The sequence below is a fragment of the Armigeres subalbatus genome, chromosome 1 (assembly GCF_024139115.2).
Source record: "Armigeres subalbatus isolate Guangzhou_Male chromosome 1, GZ_Asu_2, whole genome shotgun sequence".
Lineage (NCBI taxonomy): Eukaryota > Metazoa > Arthropoda > Insecta > Diptera > Culicidae > Armigeres > Armigeres subalbatus.
Genome location: NC_085139.1, coordinates 173,816,148 through 173,824,361, shown reverse-complemented (window position 1 = coordinate 173,824,361; position 8,214 = coordinate 173,816,148). Strand labels below are relative to the sequence as shown.

At 39.0% G+C, this 8,214-nt stretch overlaps 1 protein-coding gene across 1 annotated transcript in view; it reads left to right on the top strand.

The window, feature by feature from the left end:
* Positions 1-8,214, top strand: part of LOC134205540 (uncharacterized) — an 86,476-nt gene that overhangs the window by 38,994 nt on the left and 39,268 nt on the right. The window lies entirely within an intron of this gene.

The following is an 8,214-nucleotide window of genomic DNA, read 5'->3' as shown; positions in this document are numbered from 1 at the left end:
TCTCGAAAATAGAAAATATCTATTCATCATTTTACATAACGCAAATTTGCGTTACGTCCAAACAAAAAAAAAATAAATAGTAAAATTGAGAATTCCAAAAAACTAGATATTTCTTGACTTTGCTTTTTCAAATCAAATGATTTGATACTTCGTACTTTGACTTTAAACTATGTGTTTGTCTTTGATGTGCAATGAAAGTATCTGGTAAGTGAAATTGAAATTTCGAACGTTATTTTTAAAAAATTTACAACTACCGAAGACACCCTTCGAAGTTGCATATTTTCATTTCACGTGGAATGCATTTTGATTCCTTATGTAAAATAGTTATAAAATCTACCCCAAGCCCTTCCAACTCGAACACAATAGACAATAAACATGCCAAACTCTGATCAATTGGCGCACCTTTGTATCATCAAACTGTCAATTACGTCTCGGAATTTGCGTGTGCTTGATGTTTGATAATGAATCATTTCTGTCTCGATGCAACGTCTGTTTCGACTCATTTATCACAATCGTTCTCTAAGCTTTCGGTGGTCTTTCTGTAAAGGTACACAGTATCCTCGTCTTATAACCGCGGTGAAATCACCGTTTACGATAATTGTTTCTGGATTATAGTTACAACGATGTCGAACGACGCGATTTCAATATAGACATTGAACTAAATTTATTTGGTAGACCCAGAAATGTTTAATAATCAACGGAGCCCAATTTAGGGTAATGGCATCTACAATCAATATGTTCACATTACTAGTGGGACTTAGTCGATATAGGTAAGGTATTTCCAGGTCGGAAATGGGTTCGATTCACGATCCTGTTAAGGGCACTACTTCTTTTTCAGGGCTCTACATTCTCATTGAATTTGGCCCTTTTTCTCTTGTGTTCTAATAGCTTTTTCCTCAGTTATTAATTGAAAGCTTTTCTATGCCCGCCATCCTGATTGACAATCTCCAGATCGACAATCCTACGCCTTTGCTCACAATGCTACGTTAAGACGCCCCAGGGGTTATACAGTGATGGAAGATGTCACAAAAATGTCTTGAGAATGCTATCACTAAGTTGCTTATAACTTTTTTCAAAAGTTTTCAAAATTCGTTACTTGATTGAGGAAAATCCATGAATCACTTTACGCAATATTTGATAATTTTCACCCCCCTCCCCGTATGTCAAACTTGTGAAGCGTCTGAAAAGTTTTTATAGATCGTTACACATCAGGCAACCCTCACCTCCCGACTAAGTGTTACTTATTTTATGGATGTTCCCTTAACATTAATACTAGAAGGATCCTAGAACTTTGTCAAACAGTTCATTGTTCTAAACTATGAGGCAGTGACCGCCAATGTCGAATTTTGAGCACATTAAAAATTAGTATAGAGGAAAACAAGTTATGGGATTCTTTAAAGGCATTTCATATAAAAACAAAATTGTAAATAACTTGTGGAATAAGTTATTGGCAATTTATCCCATGATCTCAGAAACCATTCCTACCACACTTATAGAATACTAACTGAAGAGTCAGATAAAAGAAAATTGCAAGCAAGAACAAGAACAAGAACAAGAACAAGAACAAGACAAAGACAGAACAGAACAAGAACAAGAACAAGAACAAGAACAAGAACAAGAACAAGAACAAAGAACAAGAACAAGAACAAGAACAAGAACAAGAACAAGAACAAGAACAAGAACAAGAACAAGAACAAGAACAAGAACAAGAACAAGAACAGAACAGAGCACAAGAACAAGAACAAGAACAAGAAATAACAAGAACAAGAACAAGAACAAGAACAAGAACAAGACAGAACAAGAAAGAACAAGAACAAGAACAAGAACAAGAACAAGAACAAGAACAAGAACACGAATAAGAACAATAACGGTTAGATTGGGCTGCGGACCGATTTTTGCATAATTTCTTTTGCAATAAAACTCTGATATGAACCTAATATTTGTCAATAATGTCAATTCGTTATTATTATGCAAATCAGACTACCAGCTTTATAGAAGCAATGAACTAAAGAGGAAGAAGATGATGATTGTCTTTATTTAAAAAACTTGCAGCCCTAGGCAAGAGGGAAATTTTCGCTGCGTTACTGGCAAAATCCGGCCCCCGTATTAATTTCAAAAATGTTCTCAACAAATACCAGCAGAAACATATTTTTTATTTAATATCGGCATATATCATGTGATGCTAATATAAAAACTCGTGGTGCCAAACTCGGTGAAAGGATAAAACACAGAAGTGTCAGCTAATGCATCAAATGTGATACTAATCTTCCGCATATTTGACCATCTTACCTTTGAAAATCTTTCCTTGTCATAAGACGAGTTCGTACTATCCATTTAATTCCACCACTTGATTGTACCTTGACATATACGTATTTCAACCTCAACAGTAAGGCCGTCTTCAGTGTCGTACTTGCTCTCGAAATCAGGTCAAAATACGTATCTGTCAAGACATCAAGTGTGAAATGATAGAATAATCTAAACAAGAAATGAACTTTCACTAAAAGCTCAAAATAATTTTCGTTATTAAATTTTTCCCATCATTTTATCAAATTATCAAACTTTTCACCTTCATTTTCCCTTGTTAATTAATGTTATTCCTTCACGTGGGCATTTCGTATCGCGTCGCATAACCGTCTCTTCTGAGACTACCTAATATTGGTGTATTTGTAAACAATTGAATTGACAGATGACAATCGTATTAACTCCCTTGCATTCAGTGTCCATTCGAATTGGTATTCCTACTTTGTTACGCTTCGGCAAGATAAGCAAGATGGATATTCGAAGTTTATCAGCAGTAAGTTTTTCAAAACTTTTATTAATTATACAGCAGAACTCTATAACATATGTTGATACAGATGCTGCTACTTCTGAACGAAAACCACAGACATTTTCGAAAAAGCAAGCGGCTCAACAATTTCCGAATCGCAGGACGATAAGCAAATATTGGAAACACATCCGGTTGGTGCTTCTGGATCTGATGAAGCGGTATTTTTACCTTCTATTGAGCGGTTCCCAGCGCCGTAGCGTGAGGTTGGCCAGGTTGGCCCCGCCAAGGCGCCAGACCTTAGGGGGCGCCGAAATCAAGGATTTCGTGATTAGTTGATTTCCTCGGTAATCAACGATTCCGTAATCAACCGTATGGCTAGGATCCGAAGAGCCCTTTTCCGTTGATACCTGACAAGGAGCATGGAACAGGCTTCTGGAAGGAACCCTAAAGGGGACTTTTCAATACGCTGAGGGAGCACAGTGAGTGTAGAAAACTTATGCCGTTTTGACCCAAATTCAAACAGCCTTTAACACGTGGCATCGAAATCCGTACCTAAGCACCTTAGTATATTAAAAGTCATTAGAAAATAGGAATCGAATGTAAATAAAACGTTTGTCATTGACACGGCGCACGAAGGCTTCTACTTTTGAAGTGTTTCACATTTACTTATGAAAACTACGAAAACATGATAAAATAATGAATTAAATCAACTTCTCTGACTCGAAATCGTCCACCGTGGACGGATTTCGAATCAAAGATCAAAATCCGTACAGGTATTTCTTAACTAAATATTTAAATTGAATCAGTCTGATTGACTAAACTACCACTGTAAATAGTTCGATACGCACCTTAGAAGCGATCCCTTCGATGTGTATTCCGCTTATCTTATGTAATGATTTGCAATCAGCAATTAAAACACAGTTAATTTTGGTGCAATTATGCTCTACCGAAAACAAAATGGCGCACACACTCCGCGTTTGGTGGTGGAGATGTTTTGATTTTTGTTGTTAAATTCAAAGCCTTCTTTCCAATTCTATGCCCTAAAAGCTTACTGTCAAGTATCTGAACATGATAAGATTAATTATTTCTACAGGAATTACCTTCAAACTCCTTTAATTTATTGATATCTCATGAGGTGGACGGATTTCGGTGCTGTACGGATTTCGGTCCCGCACGGTGAGCTTTATTCGTGTAAATTTTGGCTTTATTCGTGAATTTTTCCAGAGGATCTTTATTTCTTTTGTAATCTTGATCCTCAGTGCAGAAAACCAATAAAAAAATAGTTTTAGGGCGTAAAACGACAGTGGTCGGAATATTAACCATGTTCGGAATTTGACCAAAACGTACACGGAAGTAATGATAAGGAGTTTGTTTAGATTTGGAATAAATTTACTCTTACGCAGACAAACTATATGAGGTTCGAAAATGATGATCAAATGCCATCAATCCAGCGATATTTTCGGTTCATTAACCAGAAACTTGTCTCATACAATGGAGAAAAGACAAAACGATGATATTCGATGAGCATTGATAATATGAATTTGATTTTTCCTCTTGGTTCTATAAAACTGCTTTAAACGAGGATGAGTATTTGGAATGGAGTCACTTATCTAACAGCATGCTATACACAAGAATCTGCATCGAGGATTTCTATAATGATGGTAACTGACCTCTTCAAAGTTTAACATAATTTGTCCAAGCAATTTCACCAGTGCCAGCAAACTACGGCAGATCGATGGCCATTCTAGCCATTAATCAACCCGCTCTAGGCTCTGGTTTTCTCGCTACGAAGGTTTAACTGTTATTCCAACCATCTAGATTTTAATCAGAATTATTTTGATTGATTCTGAATTTCTGAAACCACCGACCTAGCCACTTTAGAGTTGGACTTTTCCAAATCAATATAGATATCTCCGAAAGTTATTTAACCCACTCCAAAGTAGGGTTTTATACTCCTCTAGGACCGATAGAGCTTCAAGCAACAACCAGTACTCATTCTTGGCCACTAGTGCGTGAATTCACAACAAAGAATTTCGGATTTTTTGTCAAGAATCGCGCACTACTAACTATTATTTTTTTAATTCCGTAGGTTTATGAATTCTAAAATTCGTGAAAATTTCAATGGATTTCTAAGAATCTTAAGGCTTTTAGTAATCCTTACTGCCTACCTATGCATATGAAGATAATAGAAGCTTAAAAATTCATAAAGCAAATTTTAACCCACGCAATTAATTGATTTTAAATCTCCTGATTTAACACGCTCTTTGTTTTGAACTTATGCAAAATAGTGAGGGCGTCCATAAAGTTTCGCCAAGGGCGCCGGCACGCTACTCTGGCGGTTCCATATCATTTAGCAACGAGTAATCTTCATATTTTTTATTTGAATGAAACCTTGCATACAAGTCTTTGGGGAGAAAAAGCCGTTTTGCATACTTGGTTCGCCATTTGAATCTAGCGTTATTTATGAGGAAGCCTATGAAAGATGCACATGATATCTTCAAAAATTGTATCTCGAAAACGGTTTGTCCGATCGGTTTGTGTGTCTTCGGCGAAGTTTTAACAATTGTTGTTGCTATATGGAGAAAATATGCACGTAAAAAAAGTTTGGTTTTGTGTTTTAAACTAAAATATAGATTTTCCCTTAAAAGTTATGTCAAAATTTTTAATCATCCTTATGTTATAGCGACTGAAAATGCTATCTAGTGCGATGGGTTGTTCTGGAAAATGAAAAAAATTGTTTTTTTAAATACAATTTTCAGCATTAGGAAAAGTCAAAAAGTTTGTCACCCTAATTTTATGAAAGTACATCAAATTTGCAAGCAAAATACTTCAGTAACATTTTCTAAGATGCACCGTTTAGAATATATTACTGATTTTATATTGATTTTTTGACTTAATAAGTTTTGGCCTTTTCGGATGTACTCCGTGTTTCTCAGTTCGAAAGTATTTTTTTCGGAAAGATTGAAAATTTGAGTTAAAATGACACTGACACTTAAAGATTCGAGTGAAATTCTCTGCCTTAAAAGTATTTTGAAAACAAGATTTTCGTTCACAACAGAGGCGGGACTGCGTGAGCGTTCAGGACGAAGCAGGTCAGAGTTAACAAACTCCACAAAGATAGGTGAAATTTAAGGATTAGACAGAATAATACCACCAAGATTCAGTCACCTATTTCAACTCTTTTCTTCATTGGCATTACATCCCCACTGGGACATTGCCGCCTCGCAGCTTAGTGTTCATTAGGCTCTTCCACAGTTATTAACTGCGAGGTTTCTTAGCCAAGTTACTATTTCTGCATTCGTATATCTGAGGCTAACACGTGATACTTTTATGCCAGGAAGTCGAGACAATTTCAATCCGAAAATTGTCTGAAGCCAGAATCGAACCCAGCCACCCTCAGAGTCTTCTTTGTAGCCGCGCATCTTACCGCACGGCTAAGGAGGGCCCCTATTTCAACTTCAGGGATACTCAAAATAACTGAGATAGGCAAAATTTCGGGATAATTAGATGTGTTGTAACTTTGTCGGATATCATCCGATTTTCACAATCAGGGATGCCTGAACTAGAAATCTAATGTAGTTTCATGGTATGTTCATGGAACCGACTACGGTTATCCGATTCCGGAGATGCATTTAATTTATTTAGTTAACATCTAAACAGATAACACTGAATCAACATTTGACACCACAATGCACGGTTCAGGCCGCATCTCCCATCCTCGGATACGCCCCACGCTCGCCAAGTCGTTCTGCACCTGGTCTGCCCATCTCGCTCGCCGCGCTCCACGCCGTCCCGTACCTGCCGGATCGGAGGCGAACACCATCTTTACAGGATTACTATCTGGCATTCTTGCAACATGCCGTGCCCATCGTACCCTTCCGGCTTTAGCTACTATCTGGATACTGGGTTCGCCGTAGAGTTGGGCGAGCTCATGGTTCATTCATCGCCGCCACACACCGTCTTCTTGCACACCGCCAAAGATGGTCCTAACCTCTCGAATACTCCGAGTGCTGCAAGTCCTCCTCGAGCATTGTCCATGTTTCATGTCCGTAGAGGACAACCGGTCTTATAAGCGTCTTGTACGCACATTTGGTGCGGTGGCGAATCTTTTCGACCGCAGTTTCTTCTGGAGCCGTAGTAGGCCCGACTTCCACAGATGATGCGCCTTCGTTTCGACAACGTTGTTGTCAGCCGTTAGCAACGATCCAGGGTAGACGAATTCCTCGACCACCTCGAAGTATCCCCGTCTATCATAACACTGCTTCCCAGGCGGGCCTTGTCGCTCGGTTCCGCCCACAAGCTGTACTTTGTCTTTGACGCATTCACCGATCCAACTTTTCTGCTTCACGTTTCGGCGGGTGTACGTTCTGCCACCTTTGCAAATGTTCGGCCGACAATGTCCATGTCATCCGCAACAAAAAATTGACTGGATTGTTGAAAATCGTACCCGCTGTTACACCCGGCTCTCCGCGGACACCTTCTAGCACAATGTTGAACAACAGGCACGAAAGTCCATCACCTTGTCTTAGTCCCGGCGTGATTCGAACGAACTGGAGTGTTCGCCCGAAATCTTCACACGTTTTACACCATCCACCTTGCTTTGATCAGTCTGGTAAGCTTCCCAGGGAAGCTGTTCTCGTCCATAATTTTCCAGCTCTACGCGGTCTATCTGTCGTATGCCGCCTTGAAATCAACGAACAGATGTTACGTTGGGACCTGGTATTCACGGCATTTTGAAGGATTTGCCGTACAGTAAGATCTGGTCCGTTGTCGAGCGGCCGTCAGCAAGCCGGCATAACTTCCCGAACTCGTTCCTAATGGTGACAGAACGCGGAAGATGATCTGGGATATCACTTTGGGCGGCATTAAGGATGGTGATCGCTCGAAGTTCTCACACTCCAGTTTGTCGCCTTTCTTTAGATGGGGCATATAACCCCTTCCTTCCACTCCTCCGGTAGCTGTTCGGTTTCCCAGATTCTGACTATCAGTTTGTGCAGGCAAGGCCAGCCCGGCCCATCTTGATGAGCTCAGCTCCGATACCATCCTTACCAGCTGCTTTATTGGTCTTTAGCTGTTGAATGGCATCCTTAACTTCCGGAAAGCGTAGCAAGCTTTGCCGCGGACGTTGACTTCAATTTCTTTATCACGCTTTTTTCTCTGTTTAATGTTCTCGTATTTTAAGATTTCTTCTTCAATGCTTTTAATTTGAATCAGAAACATGTGGTGTTAATTGCTAAAGTGAGTGATAAGTTTATTCAAGAACAGAAGAGGATCATAGGGTTTTCATCACGCAAGAGTATTTTCTTTTCATATGGCTAGTATTTTGTTAGTGTGAAAGCAAGCTGGATTGTATGGTTCAGAAAAAAATTCAAAACCCACATTATATTTTCATTATTCAATCGAATGATTGCACGAGATGAACAAGCCTTTTTAGCAGCAATGTCTAG